Source organism: Mesocricetus auratus, unplaced genomic scaffold (assembly GCF_017639785.1).
Source record: "Mesocricetus auratus isolate SY011 unplaced genomic scaffold, BCM_Maur_2.0 Super-Scaffold_100676, whole genome shotgun sequence".
In the NCBI taxonomy this organism is placed as follows: domain Eukaryota; kingdom Metazoa; phylum Chordata; class Mammalia; order Rodentia; family Cricetidae; genus Mesocricetus; species Mesocricetus auratus.
In genome coordinates, this window is record NW_024429266.1 from 70,911,749 (window position 1) to 70,925,002 (window position 13,254).

At 42.7% G+C, this 13,254-nt stretch overlaps 1 long non-coding RNA gene across 2 annotated transcripts in view; it reads left to right on the top strand.

Annotated features, from left to right (window-relative positions):
* Positions 1-13,254, top strand: part of LOC121136938 — a 132,721-nt gene that overhangs the window by 96,356 nt on the left and 23,111 nt on the right. For both annotated transcript variants that reach the window (XR_005874126.1, XR_005874127.1), the window contains exons 3-4: positions 7,319-7,392; positions 12,007-12,105. This is a non-coding gene — a long non-coding RNA (uncharacterized LOC121136938). The remainder of the gene's footprint in view (positions 1-7,318; positions 7,393-12,006; positions 12,106-13,254) is intronic.

Below are 13,254 nucleotides of genomic sequence, written 5' to 3' on the forward strand. Positions count from 1 at the left end.
TTAGATCCTCATGTTTGTATAGCAAACCATTTTATCCCCTGAGCCACCTCCCCAGCCTTAGTTTTCTGTTCCATGTATGGGACTGGATAGGGAGTTCAGACATTTCCATTATTAGATGTGAATATGAGGAGCTGTGTCCACTCCAGGTTTCTTCCATAGATCTTTGTCAGGAAGGGATGAGGGGCCATCGAGCTGCCAAACTTGACCTATGAGCTTCTCTTGAGTTGTTACAAAGGCAAACATTTTGCATGTGGAATCATTTCATTTTTCACTTGTCCTCTACCAGGAAAGAAAAAGCGAAGGTAGTCAAAGTCTCATTCCAATGGGAGTTGGCTCTTCACAGTGCCTCATTTCTCTTCCCTGTGTCTGGTTTTGTGAGCTAAACAGCAATGATGTACATCCTAGACATGATCTGTGAATGCAATTTATTTCTGTATGTATGCCTTTCTTCTTAGAAGTATCTGTTGGAGTGGATATACCAGAATAATAACAGATAATGAATAAAAGAGGCACCTTGGAGAGAACACATACACCAGCAGATTGTGCCGGAGAAACAATTTTTCCTTGTTGTGCCCTCATTCCAGAGTTAGCAGACAATTTGCTAAGAAATTTCAAATTCTGGAGGTAAAAGGAACTGATTGATTAGAGGTAGCAGGTGAGCATTGAATGCATGCAACACTGTTCTAGGCACATTATGACCATGATCACATTTAGCACACTCACTCTGACACCCACTGCACAGGTTGAGGAGAGCTTGGTTCCTAAGTAAGGCCCAGGCTCTTTCCTTTCGGGAAAACTCATGTCAATAGTCTTCTTCTCTATAGTAGTTGATGCTAATTCTGTCTTAAATTTTAAATTTTGTATTTATTCCTAGTAATTTTATACACGAATACAGTGCATTTACCTTATACCTGTCCGCCATTTCCTCTAGACACTGTCTACACCACTTCCCAACCTCATGTCTTCTTTTGAAAACAACCCACGGCTTCTAATTAGTGCTTCCCATATGTGCATGGGCATAAGACACAGTTAAGTGGAGAATGGACGACCTACTAGGGCTCTTCATGTACAAGACCAAAGTAATCAATACTCCAGCATGGAGAGAAAAGGTGGCCACTAGGCCCCACACCTGGCTGATATGCTACTCCTCTTGTTCCAGTGATGTGTGTGTCCATGACAGCTGGTTGATCAACAGTGGCTTCCCTTTTCACTGCTTAGAGTTCCTGTCCTATGTAAGTTCAAGAAGGCAACTCATACATAGCATTCTAGAATAGTGAGCAAAAGTGGAATGGATGGCTTGTGGTGCTCAGGTGGACAGGAGATGCAGAAATACATTGGTTCTTCAACAAATGATCAGAGCCTTCCTGGTGCATCCCACTTACCACACATGGAGTGCCTTGGGCATGTTGGCATGAAGTGTCATCCGTAGACTTCTCTTCCTTTTATCCTGAGTCCATGCTCTTTCTTCTCTTTTTGCTGAAGATTTCTTAGGGATGCTTTGTCTCTTGGGAGCAGGACAGTAATTTCTCTCTTTTTTAAGTTTTCATCTGTGCTCTCTTTTTATTATTTCATAGAAAGTTTAGAGGAAGATACAGAGGTTTCCCATATGCCCTTTGCCTCTACACATGCACATCTGCATCTCCACCAATTTGTGACTGTGGTTTTATTTCTGTTGCTGTGAAAAAATATCTTGAGAAAAAGCAGCTAGAGGAAGGAGGCCCATCACTAAAGGGAAGGCCAGACAGGAACTCAAAACAGCTAGTCACATGACATCTACAGTTAGAAGGAGGCAGAGAGAGGGAGAGGGAGAGGGAGAGAGAGGGGGGGGGGGGGAGGGAGGGAGGTTGACATGCTTGTTGGCCTGTTTTCTAGCTTTCTTCATTCTCATATAGTTCAGCATTATATACCACCCTAGCAATGGCACTGCCCATGGTGTTCTGGGTCTTCTTATATTTTTGGTTGTGAGCCTAGCCTTTAACGGCTGAGCCATCTCTCCAGACCTCGGTCTTCTTATAATAATTAACAACCAAAAAATAAAAAAGAGCCTCACAGTTGCACCTATAGGTCATCTTGATTTAGAGGGTGATTCTAGGTTATGTCAAATTGAAAATTAAAACTAACTAGAACACATGGGGTACAGGGTTAGTCCCTGGCAGCTGTTCAATCCATGCAGACTCCAACTGCATGTTGGGAATTTTACTGGGAATTATGTCCATTCCAAAATAATTTTTGCTTTATACTCTATAGGCAGCTGTACCATTTACACCTGAAAAATGGAGTCTAGAGACATGAACACATAAGATGATGTGGATGCAATGGCTCAAATCCAAGCATTTTTAAGGCTTGCTCTTTCCATTCTGCAAACCTCCTATAGGGTTCCAGACATTTTACTGGACATCGGCATTGAGAAAGATATGGAGCTCTTCTTCACAAAGTTCATGGATCATGGGGTATTGGTGGGATGCACAGATGTTTATAGGTTGTTAGAATACTGTGGAAGTTCAAAGACAGGTGTGCTGAGGATGGGAGCCAATTATGGAGGTGTCACCCAGGGTGGATGAACCATCTGTAGCTCTCTGACCTCCATGGAACTGACATCAATGGGTCTGGGATTAGAAGCTAAGCTAGTGATTCAATGAAACCTAAGGGCAGGTTCATGGAAATTCTTCGTGGTAGAAGTGTGTCTCCAGGGTTGCCGCTGAAGTTATTGGAAGTCACATTGGAAGATTTGTACCTCATTGAAAAAGACATGTTTCTGTGCAGTTTCCATCCATTTGCTGCATCTCTGAGACTGGTTGTCTTTTTAATGGGAGAGAGGAGCCCATTTCTGTGCCACCTGTCAGTGTTTAGCATGCCACTGTGGCTTATTACTGCTGCCATCTGCTGCCAAGGAGAAGTGTTCATGTTCTGGGTGGCTCCTAAAAGTAATTAGAGGAAAGGAGGAAGGGCTGAGGATCCCAGGGGGAGCACACACTACTAGCACAATAAAAACTTCCATTCTCTTGCCTCGTCCTCTGCAGTCTGGAGGGTTCATCCGCCCCACCCCAGCTACCTTCTGTTATCTACACTGGTGTGTGTGTGTGTGTGTGTGTGTGTGCATGCATGTATGTGTGTGTGTGTTTACATCAGAGATCAACCTCGGACGTCATCACTTTGTGTTTTGGGAGTCTTGTGTTGCACCCTAAAGCTCTCTAATTAGGTTCAGCTGTTTGACCAGCAAGTTCCAGAGATCCACCTGTCTCCACTTCTCCTTGTCTGGGTTTATAAGCACATGCTTCCAGTGGCTATTTTTATGTGGGTTCTGGAGACTGAACTCAGATCATCTTGTTTTCATGTCACTGACTACCCGATCTCCCTAAGCCATCTTCATCCATTCCTGTATGCCAGTCTTTTCTGCCATGGATTCTGTGTCTGCAGTATCACAGGGCATACTTAGCCACAGTTAGCAGCTTGGCCACATGTCAACTTTTATTTCCTACACTGAGTAGTGAGGACAGCTTGTCATTTAAGGAGACACCAGAACCTCCAAGTATTGGACTGTTGAAATGAATGGCCTTAAATTGGTAAGATGCTTCAGTAAATAAAAGTGCCTTGCTACGTAAGTCTTACATCTCCAGTTTGATCCCTGGAACTCATGTTAAAACAAACAAACAACCAGCCAACCAACCAATCAGCTAACTAGTCAACCGACCAGCCAAGCAGCCAGGCAGCCAGCCCACCCACCCACCAACCAACCATCCCATCCACCAATCAACTAAACAGAAAACCAGCCAACCAACAACCATCCAGCCAACCAACCAATCAACCCACCAATTACCCAACCAACCAACCAGCCAGTCAGCCAACCAACCAACCAACCAACTCACCAATTAACCAACCAACCAACCAACCAAACAAACAAACAACCAGACAGTCAGTCAGCGAGCCAACCATTCAACCAATAAGCCAGATGTGGTGGTGTTTTTCTGAAATCCCAGTGCTTTCATAGTGAGATGGGATGGAGAAAGGAGAATGCCTGGGACCTTGGTGGCTAGCTAGCATAGGTGCATTTGGTATAGCAGAAACAAACAAATGAATCCCTGACTTAACAAGATGGAAGGAGACAGCGGACTCCAAAAGTTGTTCTCAGATTTTCATAACTTACCATGAAATATGTGTACTTGTATATACTTACACATGCATCGTAAACACACATGCACACACATTATAAAATAATCATAAATAAAAGATGTTTTAAGTCTAATCTAGTTGAATTTATTTATTTATACAAATCTTACCTAGGTACCATTGAGGTCTACAGAAATGAACAAGGCATGGGTCTGGCTTTGAGAGCCTCACAAGTTCTGTACATGCTCATTGCCCGTGTGAGGTGCTAATTACAAGTAAAATAAGCTGTGTCCTATGTAGTAGCTCACAGAAAGAAAATGAATACCTCCTTCTAATCTTGGGATAAAGAGGAGGAGAGAGGTGGATATACATGAAGGTTAGTTTTGATTGTCAGCTTGATAGGATTTAAAATCCCATGGAAGCAAACCTCTGGTATGTCTGTGAGGAATTTTCTAGATTAGGTTAATTAAAGCGATATAGTTCACTAACTAGTGACATCATAATTCATAGGCTGGTGTCCTAGACTAAATCAAAAAGGGAAATCTAGGATTCATCTTCCTGTTTCCTAACTATGGATACAATACATCAAGATGCCTCCAGCTCCTGACAACATGCCTTTCCTACCATGAAGGACAGCACCCTTGGACTGCAAGCCAAGAAAGTAAATATTCTGTTTCTTAAGAGACTTTTGTTAGATATTTTACTGAATTGGGTATGTGACTAGATTTGTGTTTAGGAAAAGCAAAGCCAGGATTGTGTGATCTTAAAAACCAAAGGAAGGAAGAAAGGCCAGAATCCAGTATATGAAAAGATCCACTATGGAAAAAGTACCCAGGGAATGCCATCAAAGAGCCAGCAAAGGCTGTTGACGTGGAATGATTTGTGTCAGACTCAGATCCTGGGACCTGAGGACTACCAGAAGGTAAAGGAAAGTCACTCTTTCTTGATAGAAAAGGGCATGGATGAGGTTCATGGCTAGGCAGGCTCAGCTGGAAGTGGGTAGATGCTTCAAGCCAGAGCTGGGTCATGGTCATGAACTTCAAAAGAAAAATGAGGAAAAATGATGGAAAGAGCTTGTGTGGGTGAGACCCAAAGAGCAGATGGAGAGAGAGTTGTGTTAGCTCCCATACCATGTGGGAGTGAATCAGGATGAGATGGATGGGCTCCATTGCAGCAGGGTGCGTGGGTTTGGTTGTGGGTATTTCTTGTCTGGGAGCATCTGTTTTCTCTCCGATGTAGGAGGCAAGATCATCTGATGAGCGTGGAGTGTGGTCATGGCAGAGACAGAGCAAGGGAAAAGTAACACTTGGGGGAAACAACTACCATAGAATAGTGGTTTGGGATTTCTTGGCAAAGGTGGGAGCCTTGAAGGTATGGATCAAAACAAACCAGGTGCCTGGGTTGTCCTTTTCTACTTGGACAGAGGAGTGGAGAAGGCACCTGGCTGAGCTTTCCAAGGGTTGAGATTTTTCTGGATGGGGTAAAGAGAAAACAAAACGATGGCTCAGAGAGTTTAAGTTATGAACAAAGACATTGTTAAAGATCCTGAACCCTGTAGTCTAAGTTGACTAATAAAGAAAGGATAGGGATGGTGGCACCTGAATGAGTGAGTTTTAGAACTCTCATGGTGAGAGAATGAATAAAGGGAAGGAGAAATAGACGGTGCTGGATTTTCTTACAGTGCTGCTTCTAGAAAAAGAATGTTACAGGCATGGGTTTTTGAAGTTGCAGGGAGAGGAAAAAACAATTCTCCCCCCAGCTCATTGGCTACTGTATATGATGTACATGTGTATGATATATGTATATGCACATGTGTATACACACATATGTTTATGATACATATTATGTATATGTATATGTGTATATGATGTATATGCATATATCTATGCATATATTCGTATTGTGTATATGTATAACAGCTGTGTTCAAGGTTGAGAGGTTTGTAGCTTGACTGCCCTAGAGTTTTCCTTTTAAATTCTAATAAGCGGTCCTCAAGCTTAAAACCAAACAAAACAAACAGTAGAGAATAATTGAGGCAAACCCTTGACATTGGCCTCTGACCTCCACAAGCATACTCTCTGTCGCTCTCTTTCTCTCTGTTTCTATCTGTCTCTCTCTGTCTTTCTCTGTCTCTCTGCCTCTCTGTCTCTCTCTCTCTCTCTCTCTCTCTCACACACACACACACATGAAAATAAACATGTACACAAATCACATGCAAAAGAAACCCATATACTTACATTCAATAAAGGCTACTGATTTATTTATTTTTCCTTTAGTACTGTTGAATTTGGTGGCAAATAGAATCTCTGGACTGGTTCCCACCCTGTAGTACTCTTTTTCTTGTTTTTAGAAAAGGTTTAATTAATTAATTTTATGTGTATGTCTTTTGTTTTGCCTGCATGTGTATCTGTGCTCCATGTGCAGTGCCCATATGAGCCAAAAGAGGGCATCAGATCCCATGGAACTGAATGACTGTGAGTCACATGTGGATGCTGGGACCTGAAGCTGGGTGCTTCTGCAAAAGCAGCAGGGCCATCTCTCCAGCCCCCATATTACTCTTCTTTCCTGCATGTTTTTGTTTTGCTTTGGTTACCATTTCTTTCTGACACCTCTGTCCTGGCCTACTTCCTCTGTGTTGTGTGTGTCAGGGTTATCTCTCTCCTTTCTGTAGTGTGTGTGTGTGTGTGTGTGTGTGTGTGTGTGTGTGTGTGTGTATGTAGGTTAGAGGATAATATTGGTTACCATCCTCAAAGATAGGTTAAAGACAAAGAGTAACTGTAATTAAGCTTATCTTTATTCAGAAGAGTGATTAAGTAGACCATGTTAGGAATGTTGAGTTGATGGGTTTGAGACTTTAAGGTTGCTAGGGACAGGTTCCCTTAGTATCCATCTTTGATTTTTTCCCTTTTCTCTTTAGGTCAAGTTTCACTATAAAGCCCATACTCGCCTGAAACTTCTTATGCAGTTCAGTTAAGCCTTGAACTTGTGATCCATCTGCCTCAGCCTTTTGAGTGTGTGCCACCATGCCTAGTTTTCATGTATTTTAGTACTGAGCATTGTGAGAATACTGGGCTACATAGAGAAGCACATGACTAGTTTGTTGCCATCTACATTTATGTCCACAGCAGACATCACCAATTGATGGCAGCACGTTTCTCTATGGATCTTGACTCTGAGGCGGAATCAGTCACCATCTCTATTGTTTTCCCAGGCTGCCATCATGTATGACCACGTGACAAGTGACTTCAAACAACAGGAATTTATTTGGATAAATCTCAGATCAAGGTATCTACAGCACTGCTTTGTTCTGGAGGCTCTGAAGGAAGGCTGTTTCCTATTTCTCCTGGCTTCAGGAGCCCGGGGCAGGCCTTGGCTGCTTTGTAGCCGAGTGACATTGATCTCCATACAGATCCTGATGTGTCCTGCTCCCTTCTGTGCTCTGTGTGCCATCCCTCCCATCCCCTCCCTTCTTCTCCTCCCCTCCCCACTGTGTGTGTGTGTGTGTGTGTGTGTTTGTAAAGGCTGGAGGATAATATTGACGGTCACATGCTGGCCAGTTTATTTTTGACAGTGGGCTTCTTATTGGCTTGAGAACCAGATAGGACTGGTTGACCAATAGACCATGGGGAATCTGCCTGTTTCTGTCTCCTCAGTTCAGGATTTTATGATGGTGCCACAAGGTCAAGCTATTTTTAAATGTGGATTCTGAGGCTTAGAATCAGGTATTCATGCTTGCAAGGTAAAACCATCTGCTGAGGCATGTCCTCACCACCCACTTCTTTCTTTCATGGGTATACCAGCCTTTGAATTCTAGATTCAGCCTAACTCTAGTTTGACCTTTTCTAGACACCCTTAATTAATCTATAAAGACCTGTTTCCAATAAAGTCATATGTACAGATACTGAAATTATAACTTGAGCATAATTTATTGGGAGCCACTATTAAATCCAGGTGGCACTACTTCATCCACTAATACTGTCTCTATTAGGGAGCAGTTTGGATCCAGTCCCTGGTTCCTGGCTGTTTTCCTGCTTATCAGTAGGTTTAGCTGAGGCATCTCGATGATAGCATAATAGGATATCAGAGGGTTTGCCCTCCCTTTCTCTACTTACATGCACGGAGAGGCCATGTGGGGACACATGGAAGAAGTGAGGAGGGTTCTCATCCTTCACATACCTTTCTGGTAACATTTCTAAGTGCCTGCTTTTTAACTTATGCAATTGACGGCGTTTTGCAATGACACTTTAAGCTGATGAGGAAGACATCCACCCCCAGCCTCCACTAATTACTGGATAAATAGCAGCCATCTGTGGCATACTGTGCTAAAGCTCACATTTTCCCAGGAGTTTGGAATTGGACCAAGAGAGAGTCGGCATCTCTCCGGGTAGCTTGAGCCTAAAAAGAGGACTTGCAGGCTCTTGATGTTCATGTGCTGGGCAGCAGGAAGGGCAGGCATCTGAGGTAGTGCAGATGTACCAAGGGAGAGGCAGCTAAGAGACTGCTATGACCCGGAGTCCAGAAGAAATCCTCCCTGCCATCTCTAACCTTCTTTTCGTTGCTCTTGAACTCCACAGATTAAAATCTCAGATATTTTTCATTGCAGACCCCATTCTCTTGTCCTTGTTGAGGTAGCACGAGTCCATTTCTGGTGTTTGAAAACACACAACAAATCCCAAGTGTGCCATTTTTGCTGTGTCCAAATATTAACCTTTCTTACTTAGTCTTCTATGAGATGCCCAGAGCCCTCTGGGTGTCCAGATGACAATGTGTAGCTAACAAATTCCAAATACTTCCTTCTGAAGCTGGGTAACTACTGCAGAAGTAGGTCACACAGCCAGTTTGATGCCACAGATAACACCAGGATAGGGCCGGAAGAAATTCACAACTTTGAGATATTGGAGGTTGACTTGGAGGTCTTTCCGTGATATGAATCCAGTTCCTGTCACAAAAGAAAATTAAGTTGTCCTTACAGACTTGTTTTTACAGGACATTATTAACTTTTCTTAGCTTGCTCTTGTTTTGCCTGGAGCTGCAGATTGGTGTGTCATTTGAGCCTTCCCCCCAACTCAGAACATACCACGGATAGTTTCAATCTTTGCTCCCAACAATCACAATTGCTGTTAGTGGGGATTTATAGATGTCCTTACATTTCTAAATATCCTTTTATGCCTTTCCATTTCTATGGTAACACAGATAGCCTGCTCGGCACACTCAGATACCTCTTTGGGAAAAACCTGATAGAGGAAAATCTGAATTTACACATGAGATAAGTAAGAGTCTGGGTATTCACATGATTTTGTAGAGGATTCAGATAGCAGTTTCCTCTGGTGCCTTTGGTGTATTCTCTATTCTCTTTACAGATCATCAACAATGTCTTACACATAATAGGCTCTGAATGGAAATTCTGATGATTGATTGATGATCCTCTTGGGATGGATGGAGCTGTGAAGCTAGGGTTATAGTTTGCTGCTGCCAATTGGAGATAAATCATGGAGGAAGGGAAAACGACTATGAGCAGATAGCCACAGTCAGTAGGGAAATGGGACTCAATTTTAAAAAAATGTGATTCACACACAGTTTTTAGGAAGCTGCTTGCTGCATAAACTAAACTATACATGAATTTTTCATGTCAATGTCCCCAAAGACACAAGAAAATTATTTCTAGAACATAGCATTGGGCAACCGAAGGAGGATGTGGGTGCCCATTCCAAAGTTATGTTGGGAACCAGTATTTTTGCAAAGAGGGATGAATTTTCTTTCTCTGTGTCTCTGTCTGTCTTTGTCTGTTTGTCTGCCCCCTTGTGTGTGTGTGTGTGTGTGTGTGTGTATGCATGCATGCAGGTACACATGAATGTTTAAATATATTCATTCATGCCTGCATGGAGGACAGAGGATAATATCAGCTGTCATTCTTCAGGGTCACTCACAATTCTTTTTTTTTAAATACAAGGTCTGTGTCTAGGCCTGTAGCTTACCAAGTAAGCTACAATGACTGTTCACTCAGCCCTGGGATCCCCCTGTAGCTGCCTCCCCTGTGCTGGGATTTGAAGTATGCACTACATACCAAGCCTTTTAAATGGAGGGTTTAGAAGATTGAACTTAGGTCCTCATGATTGCAAGGCAAGCACATTACTGACTGAACCCAGCCTTCTACTTTTCATTTTCTCATTCTAGGACCATGCTATAAAGAGGCCACATTTTGTAAACCTTAGCCCTTGATCAGCATGGCATGGGAAGCAGAGGCTGTCTGGCCTCTTCCACCTGGGGTAGGAAGGATTTTTGATACAAAGAGCATCTGTCAAGGGCCTGGGTTGACAAGAAGGATAATTCATTATGGGGAAAGAGAGTTACTTCCTGAACTTTAAGGGTAGGAATACTGTTGATCTCATTCAGTGTGGACCAGAAGATGAGAGTGTCAAGAACACAGACAGGGCTCCGTCTGCATACTTGGTCTGTCTTTTAACCACCTCTGCATGCACATCCTGGGCCATCATAAAGAAAGAGACCACTGACAACCAAAGATACAGAATGGCATTTACTCCAATCTCCACGAAACTCTGAGACAGAGTGCCTTGAAGCTACCAATGATCTGGGAGAACTGCAGTTGCTGTGAGCTATCAGTACATGAATTGGATTCAATGTGAATTCTCCAAGTACCCTTACATGCATCTCTTTGTGATGACTTAAATGAACTAAAATGAAAGTCAACTTTAGTGTTCATTGTTTCTCTCAGAGACAGAGAGTGGGGAGAGAGAGAGAGAGAGAGAGAGAGAGAGAGAGAGAGAGAGAGAGAGAGAGAGAGAGAGAGAGAGAGAGAATGAAAAGAAATAGAAAAGATATAAATTAAAGCTTGGCATGATGACATGGGCCTATAATCCAAGCTACTTGGGAGGCCCAGGCAGGGGCATGTGTTAAAGCCCCTATATTGAAATAAAGAAAATGATCTGACACTAGTTCAGTGGAGAAGCACTTGCTCAGCATGCACAGAGCCCTGGATACCCTCCTCAACACTGGAAAAACCACTGGGAGTCTTTCTATGGGGCCGTCCACACGGGTGCCTATGTCAGCTAGGATGATGGAAAATACCATGGGAAAAATAACATGCACCGGTGTTTCATAGTGAATGTTAGAGTTTTAAGACTGTTAATAACAAATATTCAGACAAACTTCTAGATGATAATGACTAGTAAGGAAGGGAAGAATGGGAAGCTATGATTGACAGCCTCAGGGTGCCTCTGTTTTACATGGGACATCCAGGAGACCCTCTATAATGTGTCATGCCACTCTGAGGAGACATGAAAAGCTCATTTCAAACAGAGGGAACAGAAGTACGAAGGCCACAGAGTAGAGTGAGTTTTAAGTTGCTGTGACAAATTCTGGTAACAGGGAGAAAGTAGGACATGAAGGTAGAGGGGTGAACAGGAGTCACGCTATGAAAACTGCGGTAAGGCCTTGTATGCTCTAATCAGGACTTGGATTTTAAGTGCAGCTTGAGGTGTTAAATTTTTGTTAGAGTTGACCTTATTTATAACTGGCAAATATTTTTTTTGCTGCTAGGTAGCTGATGTGTGGTAGGGTCAAGGGAGACCAAGGAAGACCAATGTGTTGTGTTCTGTCATGTACAGTGAAGATGATGGTGCCTAGAATCAGTTTGACAGAATGAGAAAAGGGTGTTATTGTATAGTTATTAACTCTCAATGGAAACATCTCATGAGTAGGGAAAGAGGTGCATACATTTCAGGAAGTAAATGAAACATTCAAGGCCCAGGCAGCAAGGCAAACTTACAGGATTTAGGAAGATCCTGAAATTTGTAAGATTCAGTGTCCCCCCACCCAGGCTTATGTAAACAGTAACAATTCCTGGAGAGAAGAGACTCTGATTGCTTTGTCTATCTACAGGTTGTGCAGGGAGCTCCAGTGTTGCACCTTTCATGAGTTGTCATCCAGATGGGGTGGGATTTTCAGTGATTCATTTGCGTTTGAACCAACCACTCTCCTGTAAGTAACTCCCACCTATGCTACTGTAAGTAACACCACAGGCTAACTGGTTCACTAAGATAAACTTGAATGGAGTCGTTTCCTTGGTCTGTGGTCAGTTCCCTATCTGTAGTGAATAGATGATTATTCATGACTCCCTAGGAAAAGTCACAGCAAATGTGCACAGCCAAGGCATATTTCAGAGGAAGAACCACTAGGCCTTGCAAATGAGTTCCCTGTGGGTCATAGAGGCAAAAGATAACTCATGATTTCTTTCTTCAGCTTGTGGCCAAGCAACCAGGGGAACTGTGGTGGAAAAATAAGAGAGAGACAAACATTTGTACTTGATTAGATAAAGGGAAGGGTGACAGCTATATCTGATCCTACTGAGAGTGAGGTCTCTCTGAGTTCAGAGTGGTTCTCTGGATCCTACTGCCCATGTAAACACAGCATGGAACTCACATAAAACTTTAAAATTCACAAGAAGCCACATCAAGCAGATAAAAGGAAGACATATAAAAACAGTTCTAAAGCATAGTTAATTTAATGGCACATTTTCAAACATTTTAATTTCAGCATACAGTTAATATGAAATAGTTAGGTGTTATACATCTTCTTGTATTATGTCTTCAAATTCTGGTGTTTCCTCTCCACATTCAGCCAACCTCAAAGTCAACCTATCTGGGCTCACATAGTTTGGGGCTGCCATACAAGTGGATCTCTAGAGAAAAGTGAGGTGTAGACATTTACAGTTGGGGCTTGTCATTACAGGAGGGGCTAGAGATGGCTCTGTGGTTAAGAGCACTTCCTGTTCTTCCAATACCCATGTTGAACAGGGCACAACCATGTAACTCCAGAGGATCAAACACCCTCTTCTAACCTCTATGGATTCTCTTCCTCCTCCTTCTCCTTCTACACACACACAGGATAAGATCGCCTTAGAAGTAGTATACATGGAGAATCTCATGGGTACAGGGTATAACCGAGGGCATCTTGAAATTGACAGATGGACCTTGAGTATATACCTAAAGTCATCAAACAATAGTGACACTTGTGCATCCACATTATTGCAGCATTATTCATAACAATCAAGTTATGACATCAGCCTATGTGCCTATCAGCTGATGAATGGATAAAGAAAACATGACATGCATATGCATTTTATTCAGC